Below are 13,207 nucleotides of genomic sequence, written 5' to 3' on the forward strand. Positions count from 1 at the left end.
TTTAACACATTGCATGTGCTTACTACTGAACTATTATGCATGGTAAGAACATACCTTTGAAACCTGCCCCACTTAAATTATATTTTGTTGTTGTAGTTACATTTGATTTGCTTGTGGCTAAAAGCAAAGCATCTGGGAAAAGCATTTGGAGAGTATTACTAAATTATTGATAACTGACTCTGCAACACATTCTTTTTGGGTCATTGTTTCATTTCTGTGCACACTTCAGCTTAGTAACTCAAAGCATTTTGAGAAAGTAATTTTCTGTTTTGCCATACCAACACATTTATTGCTTACTAGTAATTACAAATTAAGCTTGTTTCATAATTGGCTTGTAATTTGCAATTATCTTCCACCTTCGAAATGCCTGCTTTCTTTATGTTTTGAGTATGTTCCTGCAATTAATGAAAACTGCTTTATCAACATATTCTTAGATTGTTAACAAATGAGGTTGAAACTATACAGTACTTGAGATGTTAGTGAAAAATGCTGGCATACACTTTCTGTAGTTTTAGCGTAGGCTCTTAACAAAAAGAAACTCGAGGTGAGACATGTTCATAAAATATATGATTTCTTGTCCTAAATCTAAAGCAAAATAGTGGACACAATATATATTGCAGTGGCAGCATTTCCTCTTGTTTTACAAGTTTACTACTTGTTTCTCAAAAAATTGAGAGGATTATGCCCTACAGATAGATGTTAATTGTTTTTGACAAATAACTGGCAACTTAAAAACTTTTAGTCTACAAATTCCATTAACTGGTTGATCTATAAGAAGAATTATAACCTCTTTTTAATAATTAATTTTAAATACACGAAGAGTGACTTGGCACAGGTACTCATTTTGGAAACCTGCTTTAATTTTATTTACTGAACATAAAAAAGTTTTTGCTTGAGGTAAATGTGCAGAAATGCAGATTTAAGATTTTCACAGTTACTGGCATAGGATAAAGGAAGTGAAATTTTCTCAACTGAAGTCTTCAGCATGCTGATAAGTTTCTTTTCTTACCAATTATATCTATCTTCAAAATACCGACCATTTGCAAGAGACAGTTATCATGAAATAGTTTCATAAAATTTCTTAATTTTTGATATTCTTTAGAACTTCTGTTTATGACAAAAAAACAGGATATCTCAGAAAAAATTGTGGGTTCTTTTAATGCTGGATGTGGGAAATCACACATCATGGGAGCAATCTTTGTTCCTTTGACCAGTTAGTATAATTATTTAGTTGGTTACATAAGATAAAAGTATTTTTATTTTGAGGAACTATGTTTGGCTCTCAAATTTGCCCCAATTCCATCATAACTGTTATAAATTCTGAAAGTGTTCATTTTTGCATCAGAATAAGAGGGTTCTTATCTCCTTTGTTCATTGGCAAATAATAGAAACAAAACAGTGCCGATATTGGAACTCTATGGACTAGGGTAGACCAAACATTTTAGACCAAACTTTCAGGAATTTATAACACTGCCACAGAATAGAGAGCTTAAAGAGATGGAAGAAGGGAAAAGGTGCTGTAGAAAAGGAGAAATTGCCACATTTCATGGCTTAGGAATGACACAAGGTACATTGAAGAGAAGAATTAGTTATGTAGCTGTAAATTTTCATACTTCTCATGTCTCATATCTTTTCTTTCCTTAGATGAAACCTCCCTTTTAATCTTCCAGAAAGCTCACAATTCATACATTTGTTGATGATGTGTTTGTCAGCATTGCCCCATTGTCACTGTTCTTTTTGGAAGTAGATTGTTGATATTCCTCTTCTGTCTAAAGTGTTGTTAATATTTATTTTCTGCTTTCACTTTAGATTGGTCCTTCAGTACTTTTAGATACTATTATTGTGTCAGAAGTATTCTACAGTATTCAAGTAACACAAAACATGCTTAATGAAATAAGAAAACAATAAAAGGAGAATGGAGTAGAACACTTTTCAGCCTTTAACAAAAATAAGCCGTATTAACCCTGCTGGACTGTTCAGATGTCTTCCAAGGCTTATTGAACAAGGAATCAAGGAAGTGGTACAGCTCTTTGTGATTCACAGCATTGCCATGGTATTTGAAGGTTCTAGAAACCCTAATTACAAAGGCTTCAGGTTTAAGATTAGAGATTAGATTAGTACTTGTTCCATAGGTCATGAATACGACACTTCGTAATGATGTGGAATGTGACAGGTTAATGAAAGGTGTCTGTACAAGATATTACATTACAAAAACTATTACATGACAATTAATATATATTTTTTTGTTGGGGGGTGGGGAAATTACCCACTTACCATATCCAAAAATTCATCTAATGAGTAGAAGGAGTTGCCATTCAGAAATGCTTTTAATTTCCTTTTACATACTATATAGCTATCTGTCAGACTTTTGATGCTATTAGGTAAGTGACCAAAGACTTTTGTGGCAGCATAATTTACCCCTTTCTGAGCCAAAGTTAGATTTAACCTCGAGTAGTGAAGCTCATCCTTTCTCCTAGTGTTGTAGCCAAGTACACTGCTACTACTTTTGAATTCGTTCAGATTGTTAATAACAAGTTTCATATGTGAATATATATATTGTGAGGCTACAGTGAAGATTCTTTAGCACATGTTCAAAATCTTTCTAGTGACTTTTTAAGCCTCTGTCTACAGTTGAAATTGAAGTATTGTTGCTGGAGGTGTAGGTTTTGATTGGTTTGTTGTAAATGGTAAACCCAGTGTCATAAAGAAGTAGACAGTTGGACCATTTCTATATTGATGGCAATTGTTGGAGGAATAGTGCCTGACGGGTAATAAAAACTTATTTTTTGGATTAGTCATGGACAGACAGTTATCAGTTGTATTTACTGAAAGTAATGGATGAACGACTGAATCCAATAAAACTATTACAAAGCAGTTTATTATCTGTTTACAAACAAAGATGTCAGATTGGCAGAAGTATGCATGGATTGACATTCTTCTCAGGTCTGCAGCCAGATAAAGCAATCATCTGAACACAATATTTCTGCAGACCACTTGGCTCACTATTATTTCCTGTGGATAGGTGACCACATATTCACTAGCTAAGTATTGTATCTTTCTTTCAATATATCTAAAAGGAGTAAAATGTAAGTGCAGTTCGACGTACCCATGCGTAAAAATGAGTTGGTGTCTGTAAGTCTGCCTTTGATTGTGTAAGACTTGCAGCAGGAGAAAAGAACTATATTGTCTTTTCTCAAACAAATTGGCTGTAGTTTTCTTAAAACTTGACATATACACAGGTAATAAACAAGGGGAGTATGCCACGACTTGTTTATCAACATTGAAAAAGACGCAATTTATTACTCATTTTAAAAATATTTAATTTAAAACAGAAACGAAATAACACTATGATCATTCAGATGTCCTAGTTTGATGCTTTGACATGTCTCCCATCAGTATAACATAATTTATAAAGTTAGGGAAAAATTTATTTGCACTAAAAACAGTTCCACACCTTTATTACTAAATTTGCTTGCACTGGAATATTCAGTTGAGTTCTGGTTGAAAGAGTTCAGAACATTCTTTCTGATTACATTATTTTTGGAAATTTCATAAATTGTGGACAAAAGAATAAGAAAGTGAGGACTTTCGTTGTCATCAGACTGATTTAAAGGAATTAAGGAAAAGCATGAAACTGAGGGCTGTCTCCAGAAAATAAGAATGTCTGGTCACTTTAGTTTAAGGATTAAAAGTAGAAAAGGAAGTTTGTGTTATTGTACTGTTTGATGTTGGTGATGGTGGGGAGCAGTGGGGGGGGGGGGGGGGTTGGATATCAGCGAGACTGATAGTAGTAAAAAAGGAGAGACATTTATCAGTTCTCTCCTAAGGCTGCGGAGCACCTAGCAATGGCTCTCATGTCAGCCCTTTTAAATGCCACAGAGGGCCAACAGTGCGTATACCAAAAATCTTCTGCTGCTTCCTAGCACAAATGAAGTACAGCATCTCTGAGGTGAGAGCTGACAAAATGATAAATAACTATCAAGTATCACATTCAGTATATTCTGTCATTCAGGTTGAGAATAATTTTTTAATGTACAATAAAAGAAGGTTCAAAGTCTTGCTTAAAGATTAACCCATGTGTCTGTTTATAATGTTTGCCAGTCTAATTTTGATACCCTCCAGTGTAAAAAGTCCCAGTGGTGAGACACAGGGGCAATCCTTTGTGTCTTACACAATATTGTGTGTCCCTCAATAAGGCAGTACTCTGCCAAAAAGATTTCTCAAGCTGCTTCAAACATATGTGGCAGTGTATGTGTTGAATAGCGTGAGCTGTCTGGCTGATACTACATTTCCCACAGTGGCAAGGAATTTTATAAAAACTGCACTTCCTCAATCCTAGATCAGCTTTAATAAAGCCAAGGTGCTTCCTAATCTTGGCTGGCGAATGAATTCTTTTTATATTGTATCTATTTAAATTTTCTTGTTTTTGAAGACCTGCCCCTTGCATATGGTAGAAATATCACTGGTCTACATGCATCTTCTCGTGGTTCTGGTGCAGGTCAAAACTCAGACACTACAGATCTGTTTGTCTGTGTAGCCATTCCGGTTGAACATGGTTGAAAGATGATCTAGCTCTTTCGTCAAGCTCTCTGCATCTGAGATGCCATGCATACTCCTCAAATGCAGCTGCAGGAGCCTCGTGCATTCGTACAATGAATGGCAACATGCTGCATGCAGATACCAGTCTGTGCGTGTTAGTTTTGATAAACTCTGTGTCCCAGTGTCCTTTCTACACACCACTACATCTAGAAATGGAAGCTTACCATTCCTTTCGACCTCCATTGTGAACTTGATGCTGAATGAAGGCAATTAAAATGATCTAGGGAACAATTTAGTGAATCCAATCCATGTGGCCATATCATAAATGTGTCATCAAATTACTTCTAAAAACAGGTAGGTTTCTCAGCTTTCACCCCTGGGGCATTGTATGTTCAGTTGGACTAGGGGATAGGCATGCCGATTTGTGGTGCAGGTGCCATTGGCCTTCCATGGTGTTTAAAAATCCTGAATTCATGGTCTCAATCAGTTCCAGTGAGATAAGTATGTAGCGTTCTCACCAGAAGATGGCAGCCAGGTAGATTCCAGAAATAGTGTGATCACATGATTGCTTAATACAGTTGCAGACCCAAGAAGAATATCATCAGTTAATACGTTATGCATGGATTGTCAATCATGTTTGGAAACACATGCTGATACTTCAGAGATGAGTGTGACTCTCTTCGACAGAGTTGGAAGGAGATGACTAGGTTCCATAATCTTACTCAACATGTGGAAAAGCTTTTTTCATTCTGAAAATAAATAACTTTTCACACATTAATAGAAAATATGTTCTTAAGTATTCCATACGTTTAAGAAATAAAATCAATCTGAGAACATAATCCGTGTCTCTTCAGCACTTGAGTGCTTCTCGTAATAGAACACACAGAACTTATAAATATTTAAGAAGTCGGTAAGAAAAAGATCTTGCAAGTCACCAATGACATATTTTAAAACATTTTTAAAAAGTTTTAAACATTCCATTAGGAAACCCACTTGTTTTTGCCATTCAGTTACAAAATATTGGCTTGAGCCTTCTGAGTATGTTTCAGAGACCCATTCAAAAAGATAATAATTGTAAATTTTCTAATGCTGGTTTTGGGCTGAGTCCCCCCTCCCAAATGGGAATATTTGTCATTGTACTCTTTCAGTATTTCAACACTGATGCATCAGTGGAATAACTGCTTTAAGTTTTGCTACAGAGTAATTTTTTTATTGTCTTCTTAAATGCCTAGAAATTAAATTATAATTTTACTGGTACCTTAAAGACTTCTCCTTGACAAAAATTTGAACTAAGAACTGTTACGTAATGACCACACAGTAGCTTGAATGTAATATGTAAAGTCTTTTTCAAGCAAGTATGAAATATAGAGAATGATTAATTGATATCAGTACCCAAATTCAGTTACATTTTTTAGAAGACTTTGAGTACATGGGTGTTGATACATACATTTAGTGTACATAACACATGGAGTCTGAGCAATGACTTATGATGGGTAATCAATGTTTTCAAAACGTGTTCACATTCTCAAACGTTTCTCCAGTGTGTTGCCTCAGATGAAACAATACCAGCCAAGTCTTGGGTGCAGACCTTTTTTATTCATATTACACACACACACACACGTGTACAGTATTACTTGTAGTGGTTTGTCTTGGTTAGAATTTGCAGAGTTTGATACATGTAAGTTTTAGCCTTTTATGGCTCTATAATATCCTTTTAATAGTTCTATAAAAATTCCGCATCAAGATAAGGATGTTTCATTGGTAGTCTTGAATTACAAAGGTGTAACATGAAGGAATTCTCCAAATAGGATGGAAATTGGTAGATATTATGAACATATGTAGACAGACAAATGAGCATAGTTTCAGAAAAACTGGGCGATTTACTCAAGAGAAAGAGTTCCACAAACTGAGCACCAGTGACACATTGGTCCACCTCTGACGCTTAGCACTGATTGATAGAGTTGTTGGATATCCTCCTGGTGCATTATATCATCAAATCCTGTGCTGGTTGGAGAAACCTTCACATAGTGCTCCAAATGTTCTCAGTTGGGGAGAGATCCTGAGACCCTGATGACAAAGGTCGGGTTTGGCAAGCGTGAAGACAAGCAGCAAAAAATCTTGCCATATGTAGGCGGGCATTACCTTGCTGAAATGTAAACCCAGGGTGGCTTGCCACAAAGAGCAATAAAATGGAGTGTAGAATATTGTTGGCATACCACTGTGCTGTAAGAGTGTCGTGGATGACAACCAAAAGCGTACTGATACAAAAAAAAATAGCATCCCAGACCATTGCTCCTAGTTGTTAGGCCATGTGGAGAGCGACAGATTAGTATTTCACTGCTGTTCAGGGAGTCTCCAGACATATCATCATGTGGAATCTCATTGACTGGAGTAGAATTGTCTTCAGTGAAGAGTCCTGCTTCAATTTGAATCCTGATGAATAGTGAAGATGTGTCTGGAGACACACTGGACAGCACTGGGATATCAAACTGACTGTAGCTCTCCTTCTTTTTCTGACAACAAGGAGTAACTTTATGGGGAACTTTTTTTTTTTTTGTAGTGGCTAAGAACACATTTTGTTGTCATCCGCAGCACCTTTCCAAAACAGTAGTATGCCGACAATATTCTACGCCTCATTTTGTTGTCTGTCATGGCAAGTCTTTGTGAACTCAAATTTCAGCATGATAATGCCCGCTGGCCCGCCCACGGTGAGTGATTCTACAGCTTGTCTTCAAGCTTACCAGACCATGCCTTGGCCAGCAAAGTCAGTGGATCTCACACAAATTGAGAACTTTTTGAGCATGGGCAGGGCTCTCCAACCAGCTCGGGATTTTGATGATCTAACGTGCCAATTGGACAGAATTTAGCATGTTATCCCTCAGGAGAATATCCTACAACTCTTGTCAGCAACTGCAAAGCTGAACAACTGCTTGCATAAGGGCCAGGGATGGACTAGTACTTTATTTGTGCTCTGTTTGTGAAGTTTTCTCTCTTGAAGGAATCGTCCATTTTTTTTTTTTTATTTTTTTTTTCTGAAACAGTGATAATTTGTTTGTTTGTACATGTACATCAAATCTGCTGATTCACATACTGTAAGTAAATTATAGTACCAGAGAGGATGATCAATTTACCCACATTTTGTGGTAACTTTATAACTGAAATGTTATATGACAAACGTATGGATGTTGCCCAAATGTACATACGAGGGTAATCCCAGAAGTAAGGTCTCCTATTTTTTTGTAATTACATAGACCCGTTTATTTCTGCAATGGTTTACATTAGTTTACAGCTTGAACATTTAGCTATTTTTTGACATAATAACCATTTCTGTCGATGCATTTTTGTAGACGCTGTGGCAGTTTTTGTATGCCCATGTCATACCAGCTCGACGCCATGCCATTCAGAAAGTTATGAACCTCTTCTTTCACCTCATCATCGGAGCTGAATTGCTTTTCGGCCAAATGTTCTTCTAACCTAGGGAACAGTTGATAGTCACTGGGGGCCAAGTCAGGACTATAGGGTGGGTGGGTGATTATGTTCCACAGAAACTGTTGCAGGAGAGCAACGGTTTGCCGAGCGATGTGTGGTCAAGCGTTGTCATGGAGAATGTGTACGCCCTTGCTCAACACTCCTCTTCTCCGGTTCTGAATTGCCCATTTGAGTTTTTACAGTCTCACCTGTCAGAGTTAATTGTGGTCCCAGCGATTCAGCTCCGACGACGAGGTGAAAGAAGAGGGTCATAACTTTCTGAACAGAATGGCAGCAAGCTGATATGACATGGGCATACAAAAACTTCCACAGTGTCTACAAAACTGCATCGACAGAAATGGTGATTAAGGCGAAAAATAGCTAAATGTTCAAGCTGTAAACTGATGTAAGCCATTGTAGAAATAAACAGGTCCATGTACTTATAAAAAAAATAGGAGACCTTACTTTTGGTATTACCCTCGTATAAGTTTTGTGTGAAATTCGTCCAAGAAAATGGTACATATGAGGTCTGTTCAAAAAATTCCAGAACCTTGTCCATAAATTTTTTATCTCTTAAGTTTTACTTATTGTGTATGGTCTCCATTGAAATGCTCTCCTCCATAATTGATACACTGCTCCCAGTGCTGTTTCCACTTCGGAAGCAGTCTTGGTACACCTCTTGCTGGATTGTTTGAAGTGCTGTCTGTGATTTTTTCTTTTCATCTCTTGTTGCAAATCTTGATCCATTCAATGAGGTTTTCAACTTTGGAAATAAAAAGAAGTCCGCAGGTAGCAGGTCTGGAGAGTACAGAGGATGAGGCAGAACAGTGAGGTTCATTTTTTGTACAATAGTCATGCACCAACAGGGGTGAATGTGCGGGAGTGCATTATGAGACATGAGCCATGAATTGTGTTGCCACATTTCAGGCTGTTTCCTTCTCACATTTTCTTGCAGGCATCGCAACACATCCCGATAGTACCATGGGTTAACAGTTTGTGCTTATGGTGTGAGTTCATGATGAACTGATCCTTCAAAGTCAAAGAAAACTGTCGGCATGGCATTGACATTTGGCCTGATCTGATGGGTGATTTTTGGTCTAAGAGAAACTTTCCTGACTCACTGTGAAGACTGAACCTTGGTCTCAATATCATCATAATAGACCTACATGTCATCAGCAGTTTTGATTATCTTAAGACACATGTCATTCTCATTTACGCGATCCAAAAGCTCTTCACAGATTGTGAAGTGAAGGTCTTTCTGGTCCTGATTCGTGAGCTGTGGGATGAAATTGGCGACAATACTATGCATTCCAACTTAGTGTTAGGATTTCATGGCATGATCTAACTGAAATGTTACATTCTTCTGCAATCTCTTGGACAGTTGGTCTTTGAGTGGGACACACAATTTTGTTGACTTTCTGACATGAGCGTAGTTGGTAGATGTTGAAGGGTGTCTGAACGAGGGTCATCTTTAACTTTCATCTTGTGATTTTTAAACTGTGCAAACCATTAATAACACCAAGTACAGCTTAAACACTCATCACCATAGGCTTCCAGCATCATTTGGTATGTGTCTGGAAAGGTTTTCTTGAGTTTCACACCAAAATTTAATGCGGAGGCATTGCTCCTCTAATTCTGCCATCTTGAAATTTGCAAACTATGCAACACAAAAGTTCTACTCCGTATAGCACTGAACAATAACTAACAGAAATGCAACAAATAAACTGTCAGCAGTTACTCATTAAACACACGCGTGTGCAGGAATGCCGACCGCATTTCGCTCCAACACACCACTGGTGTGAAATTATGAATATTACAGATTTTTTCAACGCACCTCATTCAAATGTTTACATATGTCCTTCTGTTATTGTAAACTCATATCCTGTTCTTCATAGGCCTTTACTTTTGTCCTCCCTAGCCAACCAATCTTTTTACACAACAAAAATTCAGTAAAGATTTAACATTGGACAGTAGCTCTCAATTAGTGAAAAAGTAAAAGGCTGAAATACAGTAGCTTCAGTTTTGCCTTATTGTAAGCATGACCAGCAAAATGTTGTTGGTCAGTATAGCTACTTACCAGGTAAGAACATTGTTATAGTAGAAAATTTTTAAATTCTGCATTAAATTTATTTTTGTCATTCAGTAATTGTAAGTATGGAGTGCTGTGCTATATCAGATATTGTACATATGGAAGTCAGCATTTTTCTGAAAATCAGTAAGTTGGGTATGATACATAAAACACATTGGTATACAGGGTGTTGAGGTCCACAAATGATTCGTTTGGGAGGTATGGGTACTGAAAGGAGCTTTAATTCTGCAAAATTGATGTGCACAATGTGAATGTATATGCAATACAACTGAACCGCAATGTGATTTTCTTGAAAACAATGTTACAGAGAAGTACACTTATGTTACACATTTTTACATAATGTTTATTTACTTTGCATTTAGTACATAATGCGTCACAACATGCATGTTAGTGTGTGGTTGGTTCCTAATCAATTCAGCATCATCCATGATGCAACGAAGCAGTTCATCTCATGTGTTTGCCTTCACATTGTGCACCTCTGATTTCGACCAACCCCATAAACAGAAATCTAAAAGTGTAAGGTCAGGTGAACTCGGAGACCAGTTAACAGCATTGGCATGGCCAATCCAGCGATTAGGGTAGGTGTGGTTGAGATGGTCCCTCACACATAAGGTAACATGTGGAGGGGCACTGTCATGTTGAAAGTACATTCCAGTTTGCTCGGCTCAATAGTTCCACAAATGAATTTCCCAAAAAGGCAAGTACCTCTCTTCCGTCAATCGCTGAATGATAATAAATGGACCTATTAAAAGGTTACCAATCGTGCCCCACCAAACATTTATGGCAAAATGAACTTGGAAATTGCTATCCACTGAAGCATGTGTATTTTCCCATGAGCATCGATGATTATTGCTTGTGTTGTTTATTCCATGTCGTGAAAACTGGGCTTCATTAGTGAATAGTATGTATGGAAGCAAATGAGTATTCTCAATTACCCATTGCCAGAATTGAAGCCATTGGGCATTGTTGCCAATGTGGAGATTTTGGACACGCTGCATATGAAATGGATACTGGTTTTTCGCATGTAATGTTTCCCATACAGGTGTCTGTGGGACAGTCATACACAGGGACATTCTTCATATGCTCGTACTGCGACTTCGCTCAACACTTGCAATAATTTCTTCCTGTTCTTGCAAACTTTGTTGACGCGCATGCTTGGACAAAAAATGTCTACTTGGAAGAGAGCCTGCTCCATGCAAAATGATAAACACTTTGGTAAACACACTGTGATCAGGTAATCATTGAGTCAGAAAGCACCTGTGGTAGTCTTCTCTTGTAGTGGTAGCACTATCATCACAGAAGCCATAAACATACACCATATCTGTGTATTCCTCATTACTGTAGACATGTGGCATTGTCAGCAGTGCTTGTATGAACACAGTTAATGCCATACACTACACAGCTAACCGATCTGTCACTGGTACACTACACAATGTGGCTTACACAGCGCAACTGCGCAAGTAACAGGTGATTGTACTAAATACTACGTACGTCACATGACCATAATACGTGGTAGGCTGCATAGCATAAACATGGCATGGCATGTGTATTGTTTGTAAGAAAATCACGTTACATTCCAGTTGTATTGCGTATATGTTCATGTTGTGCACATCAATTTTGCAGAATTAAAGTTCCTTTCAATACCCATACATTCCTAATGAAGCATTTGCAGACCTATGTTCGTATAACATTTTTTGTTCAGAATTACTGCACTTATACTATCACTGTCTAAAATATATTGACCTTTCCTCCCCAAACACCCTGTATATCTAGTGAAGATATTAGTAGTTTTTTAAAGTTTTCTGAATACAAGTTTTGCAATGTGTGTGTGTGTGTGTGTGTGTGTGTGTGTGTGTGTGTGTGTGTGGATGAATGTGTGATATTGTTTGAGTAGACTGCTTTTGTATTAAAAAAAAAAAAAAAAAAAAAAAAAAAAATTAAGCAAAGTTTTTTTACATTGTCATTAAAACTGAAGTTTTCATCAACATGAATCCCGAGTATTTTTGTAGATATTCCTCTGTCTATTGCTTTGTCACCCAATACCATATCAAGATTTAAATTTTGTCTTATTTTCCCAAATTTTGTGTCTTCTTCTTCCTGAAATATTTCTGCTGATCCAGGTTGTTCACAGAGCCTCTTCCAAGCTTCTCATTTCTCCCATAGTTTTATCATTCAGCATTTCCTCCCACTGCAGTCCTCTTTGGTTCACATCATCCTACACCTAGTATCTCCTTCTTGTTCATGGTCTTCCAGTTGATCTCCTTCCAGATTCTGTCCGTTCTATGGATCTTCTCAGAAGTTGTTCTTGTTCCATTCTTGTAACGTGCCCAAATTGTTTAAGCCTATTTCTGTCCACAGTTTCTTTTAGGGGATTGACCTGAAGGGTTTCATTTTGTCTCATTCATTATCCTGTCACTTCTCATCTTACGCAGTATCCCTGTCACTTGTATTCTGCTTAGGTCTTTCTTTGTTAGAAGTCCAACATTCTGATCCATAGGCGAGGATTCACAGGTGATAGGACTTGTATGTCATGATCTTTGCTCTGGCAGGTATTTTCCAGTTTCTAATTACATCCAATGTTCAATAATAAAATTTTGAACAATTTTCAGTCCTCTCTGAAATTTCATCCTTGATGTTTCCATTGTTGGTTAATTTAGTTCCTAGCTACATGTAAGCATCTACTTCTTCAATAATTTTTCTGTTACAACTTACATCTTCAGTTTTTATCATTTTTCCCCTGCTGATTTTCATTACCTCATCTTTTGTTAAGCTTATTTCCATGCCTGCTTCTGCAGTTACTCTCCACCAGGTATTTTGTTGTTCTTCCAATTTCTGCTCATTTTCTTGCCTTTGATTCCTGTAACAGCTTCTGTTGACCCCTGATGAACTTTCCTTATGGTGTTGTCCATGATTATATCAAGGAGCCGTTTTGACCCCATCTGTCGGTTCTAAACCACTCTGATTTCTTGTCATCTATCATCATGCAGTTCAGGCATTTTATATAAATGTTTCCAATTCTGAATTGTGTTCCTTTTGACAATTCCAGTCTGTTCAGACCCTGCCATATGTCTTCCTATCTTATAGTGTTATAAGCCTTTTTTGTATCTGTTA

The 13,207-nt window shown here is 37.3% G+C and overlaps 1 protein-coding gene across 6 annotated transcripts in view; it reads left to right on the forward strand.

Moving 5' to 3' along the window:
* LOC126264017 (kinase D-interacting substrate of 220 kDa) overlaps nt 1-13,207 on the forward strand; it is a 403,196-nt gene that overhangs the window by 366,038 nt on the left and 23,951 nt on the right. The window lies entirely within an intron of this gene.

The sequence above is a fragment of the Schistocerca nitens genome, chromosome 1 (assembly GCF_023898315.1).
Source record: "Schistocerca nitens isolate TAMUIC-IGC-003100 chromosome 1, iqSchNite1.1, whole genome shotgun sequence".
NCBI lineage: Eukaryota > Metazoa > Arthropoda > Insecta > Orthoptera > Acrididae > Schistocerca > Schistocerca nitens.